General features: G+C 33.9%; 1 pseudogene; it reads right to left on the reverse strand.

The window, feature by feature from the left end:
• Positions 1 to 16,519: 16,519 nt before the first annotated feature.
• LOC140696237 (U4 spliceosomal RNA) lies at positions 16,520 to 16,601 on the reverse strand (annotated as a pseudogene).
• Positions 16,602 to 26,233: the final 9,632 nt, after the last annotated feature.

Here is a 26,233-nt window from a genome sequence, read left to right on the forward strand (position 1 = left end):
CTCAGGTAACATGCTTTAGTTGGAGGTATTGATACATTCATGGATTATTGTGGGCCTGCTGTACGTCCAGGTTCTGGGTTTATCAGTAATGGTAGCCATGTTTATCTTAAGAGGGAAGACAATCCTTTTTTTTGTGACTGTTTTCAGTATTAGAAAGTATTATTTAGTGAACTGGAAAGGTAAGGAAAAATAAAAGGAAGAATCTAATAGATTCCTGCCTTCAAAATAATTACTGCTAACATTTTGATGCATCTCTTTCCAGATTTTGCTATACCTATTTTTACATTGCTTAAATAATACCTGCTTTAAAAGAAAAACACCCACTATCATAAACATTTTTATGTTATTATAAAGTTTCATAAATAACATTTTTAATTATAACATCTTAAGTGCTACAATATTAAATTCTACTTTTTGTTGACATTTTGGTAGTTTCTAATTTTTTGAAATTTTAATATTTTGCTTTCCATATTTGGTAATAATTGTACTTGCTATTCCAGACAGCATTAAGATTTTCCTAAATATCTGATTAAGCCATGTTTCTGCCATAGGCTAAATGCTTTTTTCTTTCTCCAGCCTCTTTCAATGAGTAATCCACTCATGTGGTTAGCTATTTAAGTGCTAGATTCTCCTCTGAGTGTCAAGCCAGTGAAATATATATGCTAAACATCCTCAATGTAAAATCTAAATTTAATCCATTGTCTTCCTTTGTCCTCAACTTTCTCTCTCTTGTATCTTACCACCATCAATTAATAGTATCTGGGCACTCAAATATGACACACAGGAGCCATTCCATACTCCTCCCACTTCATTTTCCCTATCACTAGTCAGCTACTACATGGATGAACTGATAAAATGTGCAGGGCAGAGAAATCCTAGAGTTCTCACAGTAAACTACATCCCCTGCAAAAGATTGCAAGATTTTTCAGTTTAAGAGCTGAATTTTTGCAATCAATTTAAAAATATCTCATTCCAAAACAAAACAAATATCTTACTCCACGTCAAAGTTTCAATTTATTTATTTACTTACTTAATTATTTGCTTGCTATTTATATCAATATAGATTCTTGATTTCTATTTGATTCAATTCGGTTAATGTTTATTTTGGTGCCAAATTGTCACAAATTTAGCTAATTACTTCAATCTGATTTCTGTGTTCTTTTGATTTATTGCTATCATTTCCTTCGGACAAAAAATGATCTTTCAACCTCATTGTATATGTTTCCCTGCACCAGTTCTGGGTTCAGCTATTTCCCCCAAGTAACCCTGCTTTCTTTAGTGGGGAATGGTATTTACAAGACAAGGTCACAGTGTTAAATGTGCAATTTATTATCAGTGTGCTGCTGCTTCTAGGCCCTCTTAGTGGGCAGAGCTAGGGATATGTATATGCATATGTACACAAACACACATTCACATATTTAAATCTTAATTTATTTCTTTACATCTATATATGTTGAAAGTCATGAGTTCACCAGCACCTCCAGTTAAAATCCAGTACCATAGGGTTCATGCTAATTTTCTACCTGTCCATGTTTGTTTCTTTCTCCAACAATGAGAAATCTAATTCCATTATCCTTAATATATTTACTGTTCAATCAGTGTTCCTGTGTGTAAGCAATCTCTCATTGCCACCACTGTCTCCTTCATTTATGGTTGTCTTTTGCTATATCAGTATTCCTGGCATATAGACACCAACATCCTGTATTTCATTTTTATAATTTTGTCATTTCAATAATTTTAGAGATATATATATATATATATATCTCTATATATATCTCCATCCTGCACTCTACGGGAAAACACTTTACTTGTGATATATAACTTGTTGGGATTTTTTTTTTTAACTCAGATTAATCCTCTGGAGATTCATCTAGGCTGTTGTGTGTATCAATAGTTCGTTGTTTTTTTTTATGCTAAAAGATGCCTGGGAGTGGGATTGCTGGATCATATGATAACTCCATTTTTAGTTTTTTAACTAAAACTGCTGTTCCCCATAGTGGCTGCACTAATTCACACTCTCTCCAACAATAAAAGAGTATTCTCTTTTTTCCACATCCTCTTCAGCAGTTATTATTTGTAGATTTTTTGATGATGGTAATTCTGACCATTGTGACGTGATGCCTCACTATAGTTTTGATTTGCATTTCTCTAATAATTAGCGATATTGAGCATTTTTTCATGTGCCTATTGGCCATCTGTATGTCTTCTTTGGAGAAATGTTTGTTTAGTTCTTCTGCTCATTTTTTGATTGGGTTGTTTGGTTTTTTGACATTCAGTTATATGAGTTCTTTGTATACTTTGGATATTAACTCCTTATCGGATATATTGTTTGCAAATATCTTCTCCCATTCAACAGGTGGCCTTTTCATTTTGTTGATGGTTTTCTTTGCTGTGTTTTTTAGTTTGATGTAGGCCCATTTGTTTATTTTTGCTTTTGTTTCCTTGCTTGGGTTGTTTGTTCTTTAAATCAAACCTTATCTTCTCACATTTTCCCATATTTCTATAAGTAGCAACATCCTTCTTTGAGTTTTTGAAGTAAAAAAACTTTGGAGTTAGCTTTGACTTTTTCTCACTCTCATATCTATAGTTTGTCCATCATTAAATCTTTAATAATATATCCAGAATCTAATGATCTCTACCTGCTTCCTACTCAGTCACAGTGGTTCAAGTCACTGTCATCCCTTGCCTAAATTCTTCTGGTAGCCTCCCAATTGTCTTCCTACTTCCATACTTTCCTTACCATTTATTCTCCACCTTGAAGCCAGACTGATGTTATATATGTTATATCATGTTACTTCTCTGCTCAAAACTTCTAACAGCTTCTCTTTTTAACTCCTGGAAGTTTCTTGTGAAAGCCCAGTGGCCTCTGCATACCTTACATTTAACCTAACTTTCTTACACTTCTGTGATCTCATCCCCAACCTTCTTTCTTTCGTTTGTTCTACTCTAGCCATGCTCCTGGCCTTCTTGCTGTTATTTGAACATACTAATCATTTGCCTACCTCAGGGCCTTTGCATTTATTACTCTCTCAGGCTGCAACACCAGCTACCAATTGGCAGAGAGAAGTTTTAATTTTAAATGAAGTAGGTGTTTTGATTAATATGTAAGACTGGACATTATAATTACTGAGCCAGATTATTCTTGGCACTGCAAGTAACTTGAACGTCTAAGAAAATTATGGGACCTTCCCTCACTCAACATTTTCTTCAAAGAGCAAGAGGGAAAAATTGAGCCTGCAGATTGTATAAAGGGCCTATAAGGGAGAATGAATGGAGTTGTTGTTTGGAGTTTTGTTTGCTTGCATCCTATGGAGTGCTGTTTATTCAGTAATGGTTATCCTTCTATTGTGCTCTTTATCACAGTGGTTAGTAAACTGTTTTTTACAGGTCTGTCTCCCTTACTAGATTATGAGTTGAAGAAGAGAGGACCAGTGTTGTATTAATGCTGTTTATCTAAGACCCACCATGGTGCCTGACATAAAGCAACCATTTAGTGTTTGTTGAATGACACCACCCCCTAGACTCTCCAGCTTGCCACCTCAGTTCAAGGGTTGCCTGAATTCCAACATACTTTGAGTATCAAAAATTCAATATTTGATGATACAAAAGAGGCTGATTGATTGCTTACATATTTAAAGAGATTATACTACATTCTAAGATTTAGATACATTTACCATGATGAAAATTTAACATCACTCCATTCTGCACTCTACGGGAAAACACTTTACTTGTGATGTATCACAGGGTTGCCTTTATTCTTACCTTCTTGCTCAAGCTCTCAGCCACCTAATCTGTCTCCCCTGTTGCAGCAGGGCATGCGTGTGGCTTTTATGAACCCCAGTGTTTGGAATAAATGCTCAAAATAATCCCCTTCACTCTACATCTGGTATTGCTGTGATTCCTCTTTAAAGGCAAAGCCTGAATCCTTATTATTTAAAAGTTTGAAAGCATCTTCTGTATTCTTGTGGCAAATGCAAAAAATTTGACAATGTTTTAAAAGACTGTGGAGAAGGTCTGAGTTTTAGTATAAAAACTGCAGCATTATTGTCACTATGATCCAGAGATGAAAAGAGAAGCCACATGAACTTAATAATTTTCATGTGGATAATCATTTTCCAAACAAACTGTAGCCATGACTTAATCCCTCCTAGAAAGACAGGAGTATATCTTCAAACAAACTGCCTAAGCTGTTTGTTCACAGTTTGCTTTTTGATTCAGTAAGATGGATTATGAAGGGTAACAACCAGAGCTGTGACAGCTTTGGCTAAATCCCACCTGGCGTTCAATCCCTTTCTCCTTTAAAAAGCTCTCCAAGTTCATAATTCTACAAAAGGCTTAATCAAAGTCATTGGAGGAGTGCCTTGGCTTAAAGGTGGTGGGGAGCGGGGTGGATGAGGGATTTAATATGCCAATTTAAAAATCCATTGTTATTGAAAAATTCTTGGGTTGTTTTATTTGCCTAGCGAAAGCAACCCAAGTATGAATCCTATTTGAACAATGCCATACTTAGGGTGACAATGAAATGAAGTAAAAACATTTAAGGCCTATGCCACTGCTTTTTTTTTTAAATTAAAGTATAGTGAGTTTACAGTGTTGTGTCAATTTCTGATGCACAGCATAATGTTTCATATACATAAATATATTTCTTTTCATATTCATTTTCATTATAGGTTACAGCAAGATATTGAATATAGTTCCATGTGCTATACAGTAGAAACTTGTTGTCTATCTATTCTGTATATAGTAGTTAATATCTGTAAATCTCAAACTCCCAATTTATTCCTTCCCACGCATTTTACCCCTTGGCAACCATTAAGTTTGTTTTCTATGTCTGAATCTTTTTCTCTTTTGTAAATAAGTTCATTTGTGTCTTTTTTAAAGATTCCACTCATGAGTGATATCATATGGTATCTTTCTTTCTCCTTCTCACTTACTTCACTTAGAATGGCAATCTCCAGGCCCATCCATGTTGCTGCAAATGGCATTATTTTATTCTTTTTTATGGCTGAGTAGTATTTCATTGTATAAATATACCACAGCTTCTTTATCCAGTCATCTGTCGATGGATATGTAGGTTGTTTCCATATCTTGACTATTGTAAGTAGTGCTGCTATAAACATTGGAGTGCATGTATCTTTTTGAATTACAGATCCCTCTGGATATATGCCCAGGAGTGGGACTGTTGGAAATCTGACCAAGGGGGTGAGAGACTTATATATGGAGAACTACAAAACATTCATTAAGGAAATTAAAGTTGATTTAAAGAAATGGAAAGATACCCCATACTCCTAGATTGGAAGAATTAATATTGTTAAAATGGCCATACTGCCCAAAGCAATTTACAGATTTAATGCAATCCCTATCAAATTACCCAGGACATTTTTCACAGAATTAGAACAAATAATCCTAAAACTTACATGTAATTACAAAAGACCCAGAATTGACAAAGCAATACTGAAGAAAAAGAATGAAGCTAGAGGAATAACCCTCCCAGACTTCAAACAATACTACAGAGCTACAGTAATCAAAACCACATGGTACTGGCACAAAAACAAACATATGGACCAATGGAACAGAATAGAGAGCCCAGAAATAAACCCACACACTTAAGGTCAATCAATCTTTGATAAAGGAGGCAAGAATATACAATGGAGAAAAGACAGTGTCTTGAGCAAGTGATGCTGGGAAAACTAGACAGCTGTATGTAAATCAATGATTAGAACACTCCCTCACACCATACACAAAAATAAACTCAAAATGGCTTAAAGACTTAAACATAAGATGAGACTATAAGCCTCCTAGAAGAAAACAGGCAAAACATTTTCTGACATAAATCCTATCCCACTGCTTTTAGTGAGTCTTTCCTGGTGAGTGACAGCCCAGTGAACCTTCTTGGAGCACAGTGAGGCTGCCATTTTTCCTGGCCTCTAAACATTGTTTTTTCCATAGCACTTATCCACAGTCACATTATACATATAATACACATATGAAACTTCCTCCATCACATTTATCAGCCTATATCCATTGTACTATGGTTACTATCACCTTCATTCCCCTCATGCTGGCTAAAACTGTTGGTGGCAAAGAAAAGAAAAGTTATAATAGTCTTCCGTTGCATGGGAGAATTCCAGACAGAGGAGTTGAAAATACAGGACTAAATGTCTACTAAGTATTTTTCTTTCAGTTCTAGGATGCCATGCTAGATATCCCACAGTTCTTTAGTTCTTTTGTTAGAATAGGCAAATAAGTGTTAATTGTTTGAGGCCACCAGCTGTCTACTTTGGGATATCAACATATTCGTCAGTCTTTATCACTCATGAAGTGGGTAGCAGATAATTTGTCGTTAATCATTAAAAGGCTGACATTTAAGAATAAATTATTTAACAAATGGGAGCTAAATCAAAACCCTCCTTATTTACAGTAAAATCATTTTTCCTTTACTTGCATTGAAGCAGCAGAAGAAAGGGTAGAGTTGGCATGGAGAATTGTTGACAATGTCTATGGGAGTGCGACATTCCTGGGAGGACAAAATGTTAGGAAACACTAATTTCGGCCTCACAACCCTAAAAAAGTAGAAGCAATAGATAGTAAAATTAGATTACTTTATACACTTTGATTCCTTGTCACCATACTCTGTATGGAAAGTAATTGTGTACCTGATGCTACCTTCTTAGAGTTATCTTCGAGACTTGGTTACTAACGTATAACTACTTAGCATGCATTCGATCACATATACTAACAAGGAAGGAAAACAGTAAAAACTGTAAATCCAATCTTGCTATGAGAATGAACTTTGGATTTCAATGACTATATCAGACTTTATACCTGAGTTGTTAATAAGTGCCAACGTTATTTGCATCTAACTTCCTCTTCCTTTATCTGCATACTTATCATGGAAGTGCTAAGCAGGAGTACAGGGCCATAGGGGTTGTCAACGTATGGGAAATGGAAACAAATTTTTAAAATTTGGTGTTTGGTCCCTGGACCGTTTAAGAGTGGAAGTCTGTTAAAATGTTGATGTATGCATATGGTGTCATCTGTTTATAATATTCCAGTAACAACCTATCTGAGTCTCAGAGCTTGAAGTTTAACAAAAGCATGAAATGAGAATATGGAATTATATAAGTCTTTTTCCTTCTTTTGATCTTTGATGAGTGCTAAGTACAATAAACTTGAAGCTTTTTTTGCCTTTTGATTAAACAGTTTAATTATTGTATTAATATTTTCCTGTGGTTGCAGTGTTTTGCACATTTTGCACCATCACTTAAGGTCTTCTGGACCTAAGATTCAAGTACAAGTTGTTGAAATTACTACATTTTTTAACAATTGTTTAGGAATATATTAAAATATGACATAATCTTATTTATTTTATTATTTTATGTTCAGATACTTAGTGATGTCAGTTAGAAATTATGGTCTATATATACATTTATTTATCTTAACATATATAAATGCATTTATAAACAAACATTGAAAGCATATTTATTTCTAGTATATATAAACACATATTTGTTTTTTAGTCTGTACATATATAAAATTTATTTTCACTGTATATGTATGTAGTCACAAATATTTTCCAGTGGCATTTGAAATGAAATTTTGATTTTTCACTCAGTTTTTTTCTTAAATTGAATAGTATAATTGATTAAGTAATCAGCTTTAATCATTTTGTGTATGAAATGAATGTTTTCTGCTTTTACCTTGTAGATACTTTTATGGTAACTACGATTTAGGGATGGGGAAGCAGTAAGGAGTTCCCAGAATGAAGGTTTTAGCTCCCTGAAGAAAAAGAACTCTGAAGAAATGTAGTGACAATTGTTTGGCACTAGCCTAACACAAGCAGGTTTTAACATGCAAATCCTGTTTTGTTGCTCTTGTTTTCCTCGTACCCAAACAAAACCCAGATAGTCATTTTCACTCCACCCACATCTGCTCAAAATGGGCTCTTATTCAATAGAGAAAATAAAGACACTTTTTAAATTTATTTTTGAGTCTGAGTTCTGTAGAAATACTCAGGTTGAAAACAGGGGGAGGAAAACAAATATTTGTTAAATGGTAAGCCTATGTCTAACATTATATTAAATGATATGATATAAAAGAAAAGTGCTAATAGTTCTATAAACAGGAACCTATAGATAAGGCACATGTAAGAGGCAATTAATAAACATGGCACTGTTTTCTACAGGATTGGCATTATGCAAAATTTGGGGTTATGGACCCCTTGAAAATCTTTTAATAGAATAATACATAGTTACACAAAATTTGTATGCAGTTTTACAGGGACAGGGAGTCTAAGAATATATAGAATAGAGAGCAGGACAGTGATTTTAGGTTGTTTCTTCATTATTTATTTTGAGAAATCCTAGATAAGGACATTTACTACTTCTGTTCTTTCACAGTGCCATTTGTCTCACCTTAGATGTTCGTAGTTATAAATTAACATTTATTTGTGTGATTATTTGCTTAATATCTGTCTTTATCTTGACTGTAAGCTCAGTGGCAGAAATATCCTCACTCACTGTTTCACTCCCTGTGATGAGCACATTCCTGGTACATAGTAATCACACAAATATTGTTTTTGAAAGGTGGGAAGTTTTGAAGGCCACAGAGGCAGGTAAGAGGCATCTTGGGTGAGTAGAAATAGCAGGCTTAAATAGTGGTGTGGAATAAGCACAGTTGATGAGAAAATTAGCATTGCTTGTAGATATTGGGTATTGCAGAAAACATGGTGTGACCAGTTATGAAACAGTTTGACCAAGATGTTGGGTTGGATTCTCCATAAGCAGACCCTGTGATGAGGATTTGTGTGCAAGTGATTTCTTAGAGAAGTACTCCCAGGAGAAATGAGTAAAGGAGTGAAGGGGAGGGGAAGAAGCCAAGTAATAGTGTGTGTGTTTTTTTTAAGCAAAGTCCCAGTTTCAGCCTGAACCTGCCAGGAAGTTCTGAAGTGTAAATTACACCTCAGAATATGTCCAAATCCAGGCAAGGAAGCTAGGCATTCACACTCCCACATTATTTAGGCATCGACTACTGGTTACTCCAGGGGTTGGTTGTAAACTTCCAGGCCCTTCCTGTTTTCTCTGCAGGAGCAGGGACAAAGTAGCTCTAGTAGCTCAAGAGCGGTCATTGGAAGAGAGTAGCATGTGGTGATAGCCATTAGAAGCTAGTCACACCAAAGCTAAGGGATGAACACACAGAAGGGTCAAAAGGGTCAGAAAGCCTGTGGGCAGAGTACCTGCAATGTCTGCTACAGGAGTTCTAGCTTGACTTAATAGGCAAGAAAGATTCATCACAGTGGTTCCCAAATCTTGCTGCACATTAGAAACACCAGAGGAACTTTTAAAGAAAAATTAATGACTTGCTCTGTCCCAGATGAATTAAATCAGAACCTCTTAAGGTAGAACTTTGGCATCAATGCTTTTTTAAAAAGCTCTTCTCCTGGAATCAAAGGATTGGATTACAGACTCCTGGGCAAGGATGTGACAGGATGGAAGTAGTATTTTAGGGAGATAAATAGGCAGAATTTTATAGGCTGGGTTAAGGGGGAAAAACTAGAGGAGACAGAGTTTCAGCAAAAGATGATGATATGGACTGTGATGAAAATGGAGCTAACAGAACAAATTTGAGAAAAATTTAAGGAAAAATCCAGGAGATTTAATAACTGAATGTGAGGGCTTAAAGAGATGGAGGAGTCAAAGGTGGCTTGAAAATTTCCAGGCTGGGAATTTGGCTTTGAAGCAGTGTTCTTTGAAGTACTATGATGTTCAGACTGTGTGGAAGATTATATTAGCATAGCCTTTTTACATTTTTGCTTGGAGAAGGAAAGGTGCTTATTATTAATAAGGAAGCTTGTCTTTGGGCCTAGATTTTTCTTTGGTCAAAACTTAGACATTCTACTCTTTCAGACTAAAAATGATTGTTTAAATCATTATGATCCATAATATAATGAATATTATCTCATGTGGCCTGAGAATTTTGTTCCCATGGAACTTGGAGCTTGGGTATTTAGAAATGATGTTCATAATTCTTTCGTGTTCTGCTAGCATCAATATTCCTGTTGACAGGTTTGGCACTGGTTACTTCTGCTATTAATACTGCTAAATATATAATTTTATAGTCATCGATCTTTTCTTATATCTTAGTCATAAATTGTAACCCTTGATATAACATATAACTAGATATATCTTTAACATTTTATGCTTTTCATAATGTGATAAGGTCTTTCCTGTGTTTGTGGAGTAATAGAAACAACTTTTCTCTCTTGACACAATAATTATGTAAGCAATTAAAGTTTACATATATTGCCTTACTTGTGTAATATTTCTTTACATATAGAAAGCAAAATATGGTCATTTTGTATAATACTTTCTTAACATATCACATGAAGAATCCAGTAAGATAGTTAAAAAAAAAAGTACTATTAGCCTCATTTCAGAGATGTAAAAGTTAAGGCCAGTAGAAGTAAAGTGACTTGCCCATGGTTGCTTAGTACAGACGGTTGTGGGAGAGAAGCATAAAGTCAGGACTTTTGTTCTCAGCTCTAAAAAGCGGTTCTTCTGAATTCTGCTTTTCCTAGATAGTGATCATTCATATTTGGATATCTCACTGCTAGATATGAGCTATGACTCTTAATTTAGAGAAGCAGCAGTGGCAACAACAACAAGTATCAATTTGATATTACCTATTAGATGCCAGATACTGTGCTTGGAATTTTACAAACATTTCTCTAATCCTTTTAATAATACTATGTGGTAGGTAAATAATAACTTCATTTTGCAAATAAGAAAACTGAAACTTAGAGTGATTTTTTTTTAACAAATAAAAACAGTTGTACTTACTAGGCATTACAGTTCAGAGGGTAGAAAGGAAAAATGTATTCTAATTTTAAACTTTGTACTACAAACAAATATTTATGGAAACCATACTCTTCAAATAGCTTTCTTTACGCATGCCTAATGTTTACTTAGAAAGATTGCTATTTGATTAGTTTCTAATCATAGGGTTTTTAGAATCATTTCTTTGTATTTCCCCTAAGGCTCCTGTTAGTTTTTGAAGTCTGAATATTTTTAGATAATAAAGTAATATTTGTGACTAGTTGTAGAGGACATCTGTGGCTAAAGGTTATGTCTGTTCAACATATGTATCATCCTAGCTTTATTTTTTTGGTTCCTTCTGGGAACTTCCTCTCTAGCACTCTATTCCTGCTACTGGGATGTAAACAGACCTAGTTTGGCCTATCAGATTATTTCATTCACTAAGCCTTAGTGATTGATTCTTTTGAGGATGGGCAAGTAGGGCTGTGTAATAAAGAATATGGCCTCAGCTCAAAGACAAGTCTGGCCTTTGTCTCCAGTTTCTAGGAGGTAACCTCCAAACCTTTGGAATTTCCTGCCAGGAGTGTCTTTATTAGTCGTGGTGGGCTCCTCAGACCATGTGATGTCAGACTGACCTCTGGGAAGTATGTGGGCTGGAGATTGAGCTAAACCACGTAGGTAATTATTCAATCAATCAATGCCTACATATTACAAGTCCAGTGTAAACCCTGGGCATGGAAGCTTGGGTGAGCTTCCTTAGCTGGCAGTACTCTTTGAGTATTGTCATATATTGATGCTAGAAAGAATGTATGAGGATGATGAAAGCTTTGCATCTGGAACCCTTCCAGACTTTGCTCTATACATGTTTTCCTTTGGCTGATTGTAATTTGTATCCTTTTGCTATAATGAAAGGATAATAATAAATCTGATGTTTTCCTGAGTCTTGTGAGTTGTTCTAGTGAACCATCAAACCTGTGGGTGGTCACGGAAACTATTCTGAATTTGTAACTAGTTAATCTGAAGTGAGGGTATCCTTTTGGGACTCCTGAACTTGGGGCTGATGTCTGAAGTGAGAGAAATCTTGAGATTGTCCCCTCTGATTTTGCACAAGCTGTCAGAGGTCTTGGGCATACTTGGCAGTCTGGAGGACTGTGCCCTTAACCTCAAGTTTGACCATCTATGGGTAAGGTCAAACAGAGTACTGCCCAGGATTGATACATGGACAGATAGGGAAGTTCTATTTCTGGAAATGTTAAGCTGGAAAGATGTAGTTGTCTTGTTGGTGGCCATGTTGACTACCATAAAATCATGAAGTGGAGAAAGAAAGTGTGCTCTGATAATGTGGTTTCAGCCCACTGATTTCTCTGTGTCAGATGCTGTATGTATCCATGACTTTCTGGTTCAGTAAATCATTAAATTTCCTTTTTGCTTAAATTAGTTTGCAGTCTAAGAGTTTGTCAAACAGCTGTTCTTGGGACCCAGTGTTTTTCCTGGAGGATCACAAAGCTCCTCATGTATTGCTGAATGAAATTTTGATCAGGAATCTCCTTGTTATCATGTAACCCTGTTAATCACTTAGGATTTTGTTTCAAATATAATTTATACTTTATTTGTTAAAGAAGAAACCTTGTCTTTATGAAAACATTTTATTAGTGAATGCCCAAGTTTATCCCCCTGAATTATATTATCTAATTGTGTTTTTTGGTATGGAAATTGAGAATAAGGGGGAAAATACAAAATCAGAATGATTCTGGAAATTTACTTTTAAAATATTCTTTGTTGAGCAAAGGAAATAACTAGTAAAAGTTTGATGTTCTGGGTGCACAGACTTGAGTTTGGGAGCAAGTTCTTTTGGATTAAAATTTTACGATGCATACATTTCCATATACAGAAATTAGCCCATTAACAAATCTACATAGAATTTATTCAAGTATAGATTATATACATATACACAAATTTTAAAATAGTGATTGAATTTGTCCCATTAGAAAGTGATAAATACTTACTTTAGAAAATGGAAAAAAATTAAAATATTCATTTAAGATACATTTTTAGCACCTATTATATATGAGACATTCTCAAAAGATTTCAGTGAACAAGACAGATGTCTTTTTGCTCTCATGGAGATTAAATTTTCGTGGTATACAAGAAAACAAAAATTACCCATAATCCTACTGTCTGAAAGGACATGATTAATATTTTTGTGTATTTCCAACATATGTGCTTATGTGTAGTGCAGTTGGAATAATGCTCTGCATACAGTCTTAGATTCTGCTTTTTACCTTTAGCTTTTTGTCTTTAATTTTACCTTAAGTTATTTAACATTCTTCAAAAACATTATTTTTCATGGCTACTAATATTGTAAATCATATTTTTTTACCTTTTAAAAAATCTTTTTAAAAATGGTCACACTGTGATCAGTAGTTTTGTCTACACACATTTGTCTAGACCATGATAATTTCATTGATACATTCTTGAAGTGAAATGAATGGTTAAAAAGACAGAAATATCTTAAAGTTTCACTTTAATAAATCTGAATTTTCCTCTACAACGAATGTAGTATGTTAGATTCCTACCAAAGAAGAGTTAGAAAATGCTTGTTTCATTTCACTTTTGCCATCAGGAACTATTGATGTACATTTCTTGCTAGCATCGTTTTACACTTTTGTTTTTTGTTAAAGGATATTACTGTGCAGTATAACTTCTAACTAGTTGTTTCAGACATATAGGTAATCAAGTGATATTTTCTTGTGCAGTGTCCTTTCTCCAGCAATGATGTTGGTTTTGGACAGCAATTAAACTCACAAGATACAATAGACTTCACCCATCTTTAAGTTAATCTAACATTAGGAAAAGATACAGATAGACAAGAAAACAACATGCACAACAACATCATAGAAGAGGGTTTATGATTTTCAGGCATAGATTTCAATATTTCAATTACTTGAAATGATATATGCATAGTGATAAGAGGTGAGGCTGTGTGGTAGACTATCTTAACTTTTATATAGAGTCCATTCTCCAGGGAAGCTGCATCTCATCGATATAGATTTCTCACTATAATTTCAACAGTGAGGTGCTTGGTTGGCACAAATTTTTAGCTGAAGATTATTATTTATCTGCAGTCACTGTAGATATACTCCTCACAATTCCTTGAGTTAGTGGTTGCCATCCATGAGGCTAGATGAAAGGAACCAGCTGTTAACTCTTTCCTTTAATCCTGTATCTAGAATTTTTATTAAACAGTCTTTGTAATTCTAAGACTGTTAGATTTTATTATCTTGTGTATGTCTGTGTTTTGTAGGTGAATAGTTGTTTTGTGTACAATTTATGAAAAAAGGTGTATTGTTAAGGCTATAGTCTCTGGAAGCAATGTGCCTGGAGCAAATCCCAATTTCTGCCTTTACTTAAGTTACTTGAATTCCCCTTGCTCTACCTGTAAAATGAAGATAGTAATAGCATTTACATCATAGAGTTGTTTTATGAATTAAGTGAGTTAATGTATGTAAGGCAATTAATTCCTGGCACCTAATGACTGTAGTAGATACGATTTTATATTCTTGCTCAACAGTTGTAGCTCTTATTTCTACTTAATGTCTTAGTGCAAGGTTAGTTTCCATAACAATTTAAGACAGTGATTTTCAATAATAAGCATCTTTGCTCCTAATTCTTGTAGAGAACTCGTCAGTGCTCATTGTTAAATAAGTTCATTGTTACGTTTAAAACATAGGTTGGTAACAGCAAAATATCAAATCAGATTTCTCTGCCTCAGCCAAAATAAAGGTCTTTTTTTTTTTTTTTTTTTGCTTTCCCAGACATGGGGTTAGCAAGAGAAAGATGACAATTGGGCAACAGCTAAGTGATTCTCTGTGATAAGGTAGTATGTAAATGAGGTCAAATTAACAGAAAAAAATGTAAAATGAAAGTTATTATTGTTATTATTCCTCTGAACCATGTAGAGTAAGTATATTTGTTAGATTGGTTTTGGCTGCAAGTAACAGAAACATCAACATACTGGCTAAACTATATCACTATAAACAAAAAACACTGCTTTCCTAGCACTACTGTTCACTGCATACTTAGATTGGTTTCCCTCATAGTCTGATGATGGCTTCTAGTCATAACACTGTACATATTCACATTGGGCAAATGAGAGAAGTCAATTTCTTGTGACCCTTTTACGAGTGAGAAATTTACTTTCCTAGTAAATTAAGATTTACCTAACCTGAACCAATCATCGACCAAAAGGAAGAAATTGGCCTAAATTAATCAGGGTCCAAATTATTCAAGAAAGTAAGATGTAATCAGTGTTAGGAAGTCAACCACAGTGATCACTGCCAAGAGAATCCACATATGCCTAATTAAAAACAAAGTTTAAAAAAACTATATGTTTATTTATTTTGATCAAATATGCTTCTGATATCTAATGAAACTTAAAAATAAACTTGGTGAAAATTTTAATATGTTTCTAATATTAAACCATCCTTATCATCTTGGGATAAATTCTATTTGGTCATAGTGGTGGTTCATACATAAATCAGTTACATTTCTTCTTTTAGTGTTTCTCGTAGGATCTATATTAATGAATGAAATTGATCAACTTGTGTATATGCTTGCTGTTTATATTTTTCATAGCTTTACTGAGATATGCTATATATCTCTCTCTAATATATTCAAATGCTATATAATCTATCCATTTGAAGTGTACAGTTCTATAACATATTAAATTCACAGTTATACATCACTTATCACAATCAATTTTGGAACATTTTCTTACCTTATAAAGAACCCACTTACCTCTAGCTGTCACCCTCCATCCTGACCCCTCTATCCTAGGCAACTACTAATTTATTTTAAAAATTTATGTAAGATTTACTCTCTTAGCAACTTTTAATGTTTCAGTACAATATTATTAACTATATTCACCATCCCCATAGCTTATTTACTTTATAACTGGAAGTTTGTACCTTTGAATCCCTTTAACCCGCTTCACCTACTCCCTACCTATCACTTCTGGCAGCCACCAATCTGTTCCCTATGTCTATGAGCTTGGTTTGTTTTTCCTTTTAGATTCCTTCATAAGAGTGAGATTATACAGTATTTCTCTCCTTTGTTTGACTTATTTCGCTTGGCATAATGCCTTTAGCTGCTGCCACATGGCCCAAAGCACCGTCCCCTCTAACCATAAATAATATTATTAGCATAGACTATGTGCCATGACCCAAGGACCCCACGTAAACAAAGACACTTCTGTCAGGCAGGGATATGCCAGAGGTTTGGAGGTTACCTTCTAGGAGTTGGGGGCAAAAGGCAAGACCTTTCTAAGGACAAGGTTAATCCTTTACTGTGCACCATGTATAGCTGAAAATCTATGTAAGATTTTTGTTTCTTAAGTTAATTTTGCTCATATTTTCCCAGATAATTTTGTGTTTTGTCAACTTTTTCAAATTTTTGGTGAAATGTGGTCTTAGGTATTTTCTTATGTATTTTGTCTTTCTCTTTTTTTTAAAAAAATCAATTTTCTCATTTCTAAGCTTCAAATTTGTATTTTTAAGTAATGTTTCTTAATGAAATTTGTCAGTTTTAAAATTGTTCTTTCCTTAGATGTAAAAAAGTTAATTCAACTGTTCCTATAGTAACTTATTCATTATTTTTATGTTTATTTTTAAATATCTGCTGTTTCTTAAGTTTATTTTACTGTTATATAACTCTGAAATTCTTTTCAATTATCAGTAATTGTGCCTCAGATAAGCCTCATTGGCTATAATACTGCCACTTTACAAAGCTGAGAAATTCCAATTTTATGCCTTATTTATCCTTTTTCTTATTCAATAATAAAATTCTTCATGATTATGAAATGTTCTAGAATATCATACATGTTTTTTCAAAATTTTAATCTTGTTTTAATTAAACTATTAAAATTTTGAGGTAATTGTAGATTCACATGCAGTTGTAAGAAATAATATGGAGAGATCTCCCGTGTATACTTTGTTGAGTTTGACTCAATGGTAATATCTTGTAAAACTGTAGTACAGTATCACAACCAGGATATTGACATAGATACATTCAATATACAGAACATTTTCATCACCACAAGGGTGTCTCATGTTGCCTATTTATATACACACCCACTTCCATCTTGTTCAGCACCCTTAGCTCCTAGCAACTACTATAATTTCTGTAATTTTGTCATTTCAAGAATGTTATATAAATGGAGTTGTATAATATGTAACATTTTGGAATTGATTTTTTTTCACTCCTCTTAATTCTGTAGTGATTCATCCAAGATGTTGTGTGTATTAATTGTTTGTTCCTTTTTATTGCTGAGTAGTATTCCATGGCCAATGAGCCACAGTTTGTTTAACCATTCACCTTTTGAAAAACATTTCAGTTGTTTCCAGTTTTGAGCTATAAACTACTATGAACATTTGTGTATAGTTTTTTGTGTGAACATAGCCTTCATTTCTCTGGGATAAATCCCCAGGAATGCAGTTGGTAGGTTGTATCATAGTTAAGTGTTATTTTTTAAAATCCTTCCCCCCACTTTTTTTTCAGGATGTCTGTACCATTTTATGTTTCTGCCAGCAATGTGTTAGTGATCCGGCTGCTCTGTATTCTTGTCAGCATTTGGTGTCGTCACTGTTTTTTCTGATAGTTGTATAGTGATAGCTTGTTGTGATTTTAATTTTCTTTTTAAAAAATTTTTTTTCTGGGGGGAGGTAATTAGGTTATTTTATTAGTATTAGTATTAGTATTAGTATTTTAGAGGAGGTACTGGGGATTGAACCCAGGACCTCATGCATGCTAAGTATGTGCTCTACCACTTGAGCTATACCCTCCCTCCTGTGATTTTAATTTTCATTTCCTGAATGACTAGTAATGTTGAACATCTTTTCAGGTGCTTATTTGCCATCTGTGTCTCTCTTTTGTGAAATGTTTCTTCATGTCCTTTGCCCAAGTTCTAATTGGATTATTTAATTTTTTACTATTGAGTTTTCTGAGTTCTTTATATATTTCAGATACACATCCTATTGTTACATATGTAGTTTGCAAATATTTTCATTCAATCTGTATCTTGTCTTTTCATCCTCTCAGTAGGTTCTTTTGCAGAACAAAAGCTTTTTAACTTTAATGAAGTTCTACTTTTTTTTTCTGTTACAGATCATACCCTTTGTGTCAAATGTATGAACTCTTTGCCTATCTTTAGATTCCACAGACTTTCTCCTATGTGTTTTTCCCAAAACCTTTATAGTTTTATATTTTACATTTGAGTCTGTGATCCATTTTGAGTAAGATTTTATGTAAGGTGTGAGATTAGGTTGAAGTTCTGATTTTTTTGCTTGTTTCGTTTGGTTTTGTTTTTCACTCATGAATGTCCATTTGCTCCAGCACCATTTGTTGTTGAAAGACTGTTTTTTTACTCCATTGAATTGTTCTTATACTTTGTCAAAATCAATTGGACATATCTGTGTGGGTCTATTTCTGGGTACTCTATTCTGTGCCATTTATCCATGTCTCTTCCTCCAGCAGTACCACACATAGTCTTGAATATTGTATATACACACACACACACACACATTTACATAATACATATGTATATATATGCACATGCATATATACAGTTGACCCTTGAACAACACAGGTTTAAATTGCGCTGGTCCACTACACAGTAAATACGTACTGCATTACTACATGATCTGCAGTTAGTCGGATCTGAGGATGAGGAACCAGATATAGAGGGCCAATTATCAAGTTATACACAGACTTTCAACTGCACGGGGATCGGCACCCTTAACCACTACATTGTTTAGGGTCAATTGTACATACACACACACACACACACACACACACACACATATAAATTGTGTAACAAAATCTGCGATCAGATAGATTGATCGCTATCACTTTATTCTTCTTTTTCATAATTGTTTTAGCTATTCTAGTTCTTTAACCTTTCCATATGTATTTTAGAATAATATTGTCTAGAAGATATCTTGCTTGGATTTTGATAGAAATTGTGTTATGCAAGTGTATCAAGTCAGAGAGAAATAACATCTTTACTACAGTGAGCTTCTAATCCATGAACATGTTATGTTTTTATTTATTCAGATATCCTTTGAATTTTTTCATTAGTGTTTTGTAGTTTTCAGCATTACAGAGCCTGTGCTTTTTCTTGAGCAGTTGTAAATAAAATTCTAATTTTGGGATTCATATGCTCATTGCTAGTGGAAATACCAAAAAATGTTTATTTTGTATCCTGTGACCTTGCTAAACTCATTTATTCATTCTAGGAGTTTTTTTTTTTTTTTCGGTTCCTTGGTATTGTCTGTGTATACAATCATATCTTCTGCAAACATAGATAATTTATTTCTTCCTTTCTGATTTGTATTCATTGTTTTTGCTTACTGTACTGGTTGGAATTTCCTTTACTATGTTGAGTAAGAGTAAGGTATATGGACATCCTTTATTCCTACTTTTTTTTTAAATTGAAGTATAGTCGGTTGCAGTGTGTCAATTTCTGGTGTACTTAAAATGTTTCAGTCATACATATACATATATGTAAAATTGTTTTTATATTCTTTTTCATTATAGGTTACTACAAGATATTGAATATTCTGTATAGCACTATACAGAAAAAATTTGTTTTTATGTATTTTATATATAGTAGTTAGTATTTGCACATCTTGAACTCCCAATTTATCCCTTCTCACCCCCTTTCCCCCCAGTGACCATAAGTTTGTTTACTATGTCTGTGAGTCTGTTTCTGTTTTGTAGTTAAGTTCATTAGTGTCTTCTTTTTCTTTTTCTTTTCCTTTTTTTTGTTAGATTCCACATATGAGTGATGTCATGTAGCATTTTTCTTTCTTTTTCTGACTTAATTCACTTAGAATGATGATCTCCAGATCCATCCATGTTGCTGCAAATGGCATTATTTTATTCTTTTTAATGGCTGAGTAGTATTCTATTATATGGATATACCACTGCAGCTTCTTTATCCAGTCATCTGTCAATGGACATTTAGGTTGTTTTCATGTCTTCTCTATTGTATATAGTGCTGCTATGAACACTGGGGTGCATATATTTTTTGAATTTGAGTTTCGTTTCTCGGTATATGCCCAGGAGTGGGATTGCTGGATCATATGGTAGGTCAATTTTTAGTTTTTTGAGGAATCTCCATACTGTTTTCCACAGTGGCTGCACCAAACTGCATTCCCACCAGCAGTCTAGGAGGGTTCCCGTTTCTCCACACCCTCTCCAGCATTAATTTTTTGTGGACTTTTTAATGATGGCCATTCTGACTGGTGTGAGGTAATATCTCATTATAGTTTTGATTTGCATTTCTCTGATAATTAGTGATACTAAGCATTTTTCATGTGCCTATTGTCATTTGTACGTCTTCATTGGAGAATTGCTTGTTTAGGTCTTCTGCCCATTTTTGGATTGGGCTTTTTTTTTTTTTCTTATTAAGTTGTATGAGCTGTTTTTTGTATTCTGAAAGTTAAATCTTTATCAGTCGCATCATTTGCAAATATTTTCTCCCATTTCATAGGTTGTTGTTTTGTTTTGCTTATGGTTTCCTTTGCTGTACAAAAGCTTATAAATTTAATTAGGTCTCAGTTTTTAATTTTTGCTTTTACTTCTAATGCCTGGGTAGACTGCCCTAGGAGAACATTGCTAAGATAAATGTCAGAGGATGTTTTGCCTATGTTTTCTTCTAGGAGATTTATTGTGTCTTGTCTTATATTTAAGTCTTCAAGCCATTTTGAGTTTATTTTTGTGTATGGTGTGTGGGCATGTTCTAACTCCATTGATTTACGTGCTGCTGTCCAGTTTTCCCAATACCACTTGCTGAAGAGACTGTCTTTTCTCCATTGTGTATTCTTGCCTCCTTTGTCAAAAATAATTGACTATAGGTCTGTGGGTTTATTTCTAGGCTCTATTTCATTGATTTTGCTAGTAGTTTTATTGTTTTCTTTCTGTGGTTGCTTTGAAGTTTCCTTTGCTCTTCTTTTTCTGGGTTCTTGGGTTGGGAATTTAGATTGTTGATTTGGACATTTTCTCTTTTTTGATGTGTGCATTTAGTACTGTAAATTTCCCTCTTAGCAGTGCTTTAGTTTTGTCTCATAAATTTTGAGACATTTTAATTTTCTTACATTCAGTTTCTTTTTTATTATTCCCCTTGAGATTTCCTTTCTAACCCACAGTTTATCCAGCTGTATGTTATTTAAATTACAAGTGTTTAGAGATTTTTCTTGTTATCTTTCTTTTATTGATTTCCAGTTTGATTCTGTTGTGGTTGGAGAATACACTCAATATGATTTCAGTTATTTTAAATTTGTTGTAGTTTATTTTATGGTCCTGGACATAGTTTATATTAGTACATGTACTGTGAATACTTGGAAAGGATGGATAGTCTGTCTTGGTTGGGTAGAATGTTCATCAAGTCCTATTTGTTGATGGTGTTGGTGAGTTCTTTTGTATCCTTGCTGCTTTTCTGTCTAGTTGTTCTGTCAATTACTGAGAGAGGAGTGCTGAAGTCTTCAGCTATAATTGTACATTTTTCTATTTCTTTTTCAGTTCTAACAGTTTTTGCTTTACATATATTGCAGCTCTGTTGTTTGGTAATACACATTTAAGATTGCTAATCTTCTTGGTGGATTAATCCTTATATCATTATATAATGTTTTTCCCTATTTCTGGTAATTTTTTTGCTCTGAAGAAAGATAATATTTATTTGATATTAGTGTAGCCCTCTGTTTTCTTTAGATTAATATTTGCCCATTATATCTTTTTTTTGTCCTTTTACTTTCAACCTGCCTATATTGTTATATTTGAAGTGAACTTCTTACAGATCGCATATAGTTGGGACATGTTTTTTAATCTGTCCTAATCTCTGTCTTTTAATTGATGTATTTAGACCATTTACATTAACATAATTTTAATATATTAGGACTTAAGTCTGCTGTTTTACTTTTTTCCCTTATTCTTTCTTTTTTCCCCTCCTTTTTCTTTTTCCTGTCTTCCTTTGTTACTTAAAATATTTTGAGAATTTCATTTTGATTTATTTATGGTGTTTTTGTTTTGTCTTTTGGTGCTGTAAACATGATATTTATAGTGGTTTTTGAGTGTATCTTTCTACATAGCTTTTTAATGGTTGTTCTAGCTGGTACATTACCTATACATAATTATCAGTCTAGTGGTGTGATTATTTATACTAGTTAAAAAACTAGTTTCCATGAAGTGTGGAAACCTTATCTCCGTTTAATCTCCTTTTGCCCTTCACCATTTATAATAAATACTAAATACTTCTTGTACATACATTTAGAACCATATCAGGTAGTGTTTCAATTTTGTTTCAATCATCAAATATACTTTAGGAGACTCAAGGGGAGAAGGAAAGTCAATTTTATATATCAATATTTTTACTTAGTCTTTCAGGAAGACATTCCTGATGTTTCATGATTCCTACTTTAATCATTCAGTTTCATTTAGATAATGTCTTTTTAGCCATTTTTTAAAGGGTATATCTGCTGGCAACAAATTCTCTTAGTTTTCTTTCCTTTGAGAATATATTTATTTTCCTTTCATTCCTGAAGGATATTTTCACTGAATATAAGATTCAGATTTCAGAGCTATTTTGATACTTGAAAAAATGTACCACTTCCTTGTGGGCTCCATAGTTTGTGATAAGAAATCCACTGTCATTCAGATTGTTTTCCCCCTATAGTTAAGGTGCCGTTTCCCAGTTGCTTTGAAGACTTTTGTTTTGTCTTTAGTTTTCAGAAGTTTAACTGTGTTTTGTCTTGATACGGATTTCTTTTGGCATTTACTGTTTTTCAGATTCTTCAGCTCCAAATTTGGGATATTTGAAGCAATAGGAAAACCAAGGGAACTCAGCATCATGTCTTTCCTTCAATCCTGTGGTCCCTATCTAGTCTGCCTTCTATTCTCTATTTTCCAGAGTGCTTTTTATATTTCTTTTGTATGAAACACAACCAGTATTTTTTAGTAGTACTTATTAGCAAGCAAACTAGGGAAAAGTATACATGTTCCCCGAAGTGGAAGTCTACTGGCTTCATTTCAATAATTCTTTTCTTTTTTTAATTTCTTCTTGGAAAGTAATATCTAATCTAGTATTTGTCAACACAGTATATGTGAAGATAGATTTTTTAATTGTCTACTTGAAAGTTGACTAAACCCACATCTAACTGCAGATGGGTACATATATTTAGTTTGCAGCATAAATTCTAGAGTCTAGATTGTAGGCATTTACCAAATTGGTTCTAACTAAACCATGATAGTAACATCTCTTAGCCCCAAGTCTGATTCTCTGGCAATCTGAGTTAATAAAGTATGTATTAGTCTCCTAACCATAATTTATAATGGGCTTTTCTAGTCTTTTCTCTAACACATAAAACTATGGGGTTATACCAGGATATAATATGTGACTTCTGATCCTTATGTACTCTTTGCCTTCTCTGTTCTCAAACTTTTTGGGTGTTGCAGGATGTAAAAAGATGTTGAGGAGTGTGAGAAGGGAAAGTGCAAACATTATTATGGTTTTATCATATCTTCTTCCACTCAGTTGAGAAGTAGTTAATTATTTTTTCTGGTTGGTTGTAAGTATGTCTCTCTAAGCCAGAGGGTCAGAGAATGAGTGAGAAAGAAAATTCTTCACCCTTCAGGTGGGACATCCTTGTTTTCAGAGTGATGCATGGATCAGTCATTGCCTGCTTTGCTCATTTCAGCTCCATTGGTTTAATAGTTAAAGGAAATTCCCTCCAAATTTAGACAATAGTTAGTCAGTTTTTAGTGTTGCTGTTTTTAATCTCTTTTTTCTGGGTCTTTATAGGTATTTTAGGAAAAGAGACGGCAGCCAGCCAGATGCCATTTAAAACTAAAATCTCCCAGACTAAGTCTTAAGGGAAATTTAAAAGTAAGTCAAGTGAAAGCATGTTTAAAAAAATTGAATTGAACAATTAAGTTGCTAAAATAATCTCTTCATTTAACAACCAGTGACATACAAAAATAATTTTATTGTTTGAGGTTTTAAACCTTTTCAAATCTTTGAATCAACCTCCTCTTGGTACTTGAACAGGGGCCATCTGCTGATCTGTAACTGAGCCAGTTTTTGCATTTGGGCCTAAATTTAATACTTAATTTCAGTAGATGAAACATGCAGATGTTCATAAGCAACAAATCATTTGTAGATTTCTATTTTAACACTTGCCTGAAACTTAGATTTATTTATTAACAGTCAATTACATAGATTTCTTAAAGATACTTGCTTTTAATTACCTACACTATTCTGTCATTTTAACGAGGAGGTCAGTTGAGTAGGCTAGAGGTATCAGTTAGCTATTGCTACGTTAAAAAATAATTCCAGTGTAGAGGCTTAGAACAGCAACTAGAAGCTTAGAACAGCTAAGTCTATAACTCAGCTGGGTGGTTTCTGCTAATTTGAACTGGACTTGGTGAGGCTCACTCATGTGTCTGCTGTCAGCTGTGAATTGGCTATTTGACTTTGCTAATCTTGGCTCTGTTCTCTCATATGGCTGGGGCCTCTCCTGGGTCACTGAACTGATTTATCTCTGCTCCATGTGGCTCATCCTCCAGCAGGCTAGCCCAGGTATGTTCTTGTGATGAAGGGGATGTGTGGGGTAGAGCACAGAAAGTGTACCATATTTCTGGAGGCCTAGATTTGGAGCTGGTAGAAATACATCTTTCTTTGCATTTTATCAGCTAAGCAAGTCACAGGAATTGACAAAATAGACTGTCTGTTGATGAATTACAAAGTAACATTTAAAATATTGTAGATATAGGGAGGGGTAAATAATTATGGCCATTATACTCAATCCACTATTTTAGAAAAGGGTGGGATTGGGACTAGGACCCTGTTTCATGCCTCCAGACCAGGTTTCTATTTATTGTACTAGCTTTCTTTTGACTTGCCCATTCAATGAGTCTGAATGTTTATAAGGGAAAAAACATTTGTGCCTTCGGCTATGTCTTAGTCCTCAAGTGTTGATCTAGGTAGCTGTGATGAGATGAATTCACATTCTTTTTATTTATTGAGTACTTAGTAGTTCTTCACAAGATCAGGTTCAGAGAATCTGAAGAAAATAGATTTTATACAGTTGGAAATGTCTGTTGTTTTCCAAATGATATCAGTATTGTGAATCTTCTGAAGGTTAAGAAGAACTTTTTGTATTGCTTTACCTGTTTATTCCTTTTGACTGTAAGTCTCAGGGAATCAGAGTGATAACATCAGGATTGTATTACTCTAGTTATCAGTCTTAAGTTTACGTCACATCTTATATCCTATAAAAATTATTACTATTTGTGAGTGCTTCTTTTTGGAAAACAAAGTTATAGGGTAACATATAAAACTTCAAGGTATGTTTTACCTCATGTTGAAATTTTATCAGAGCCCACTCACCCCTTGTATTGTCCTTGCCTTTGTGGATCTGGAGGTAGATTAAAAAAAAAGATAAAACTGTTACGGAGTTGTGGCAGCTTCAAGCTGTCCTGTTTGTTTGTCCCCAGATCTTTCTATGTCAGTTCCAAAAATCCCCTCCTGCCAAAATTAGGCTTGGAAAAATAACATATTTCGTATATGACATATGTTTGAAATTAGTGGGAAATGCAGCCAAGATTTGGAAATTAACAAGGAAAAAGTTATTTCTGAAAACATTTGGGAGCCAAAGAAGAGTGTTTGGCTTAAAACATTAGGGCATTTTATTGTTTAGTAAATTAAATAATTTTTTTAAATCCCAGAAGGAAAAACATAACGTTTCTTTTTTTGTGTGTAAGAATAATTCTTATTTAAAAACTCTTTGTCACAAATTAAGTAAGTAGTCCAAAGCTACCATATGTAGGATAACTAATATTCTAATAAGCTGTTAGATCTTTTTCTGTATAAACTTTTTTGAAATCAAGTGCATCAATTTTCTCATACGTGAAAGGGATTTCTGTTAATCTGCTACCTGCAAATATGCAGGAATAGTTGAAGGGATCAGAACAAACCTTCCCTCTCTAATGCAGAGCACTGCGTAGACCTAACTTCTTGGTAAGTACATTATCATATCTATGCTGAATGTAGAATTGTCTTCTTTGTCAACTTTTCTGCTTAAATTAATCTAATTCAAGGCAAGGAAATTTCACTAGGCATTGTCTGTACAAGGCAGTGAGATGCTAAGGAGAAATATTAGAAAATTTACAAACCGTGGTCCCTGACCACTGGAAACTCAAAACATAGTTGAGAAGAACAGAGTTTCTTAAGTGGCAGGTATTGTTCTTGCCAGGGCCCTATTTATAGGAACTTTCATTCCTTTAGAATCTTACAGCAGTTTATAAGAAGATAAAGGCCTATCTGGATTAAGAATCTCAGAATTGATTTTTGATTCCATGATTCCAAG

The sequence above is a fragment of the Vicugna pacos genome, chromosome 4, assembly GCF_048564905.1.
Source record: "Vicugna pacos chromosome 4, VicPac4, whole genome shotgun sequence".
NCBI classification, from domain to species: Eukaryota; Metazoa; Chordata; class Mammalia; order Artiodactyla; family Camelidae; genus Vicugna; species Vicugna pacos.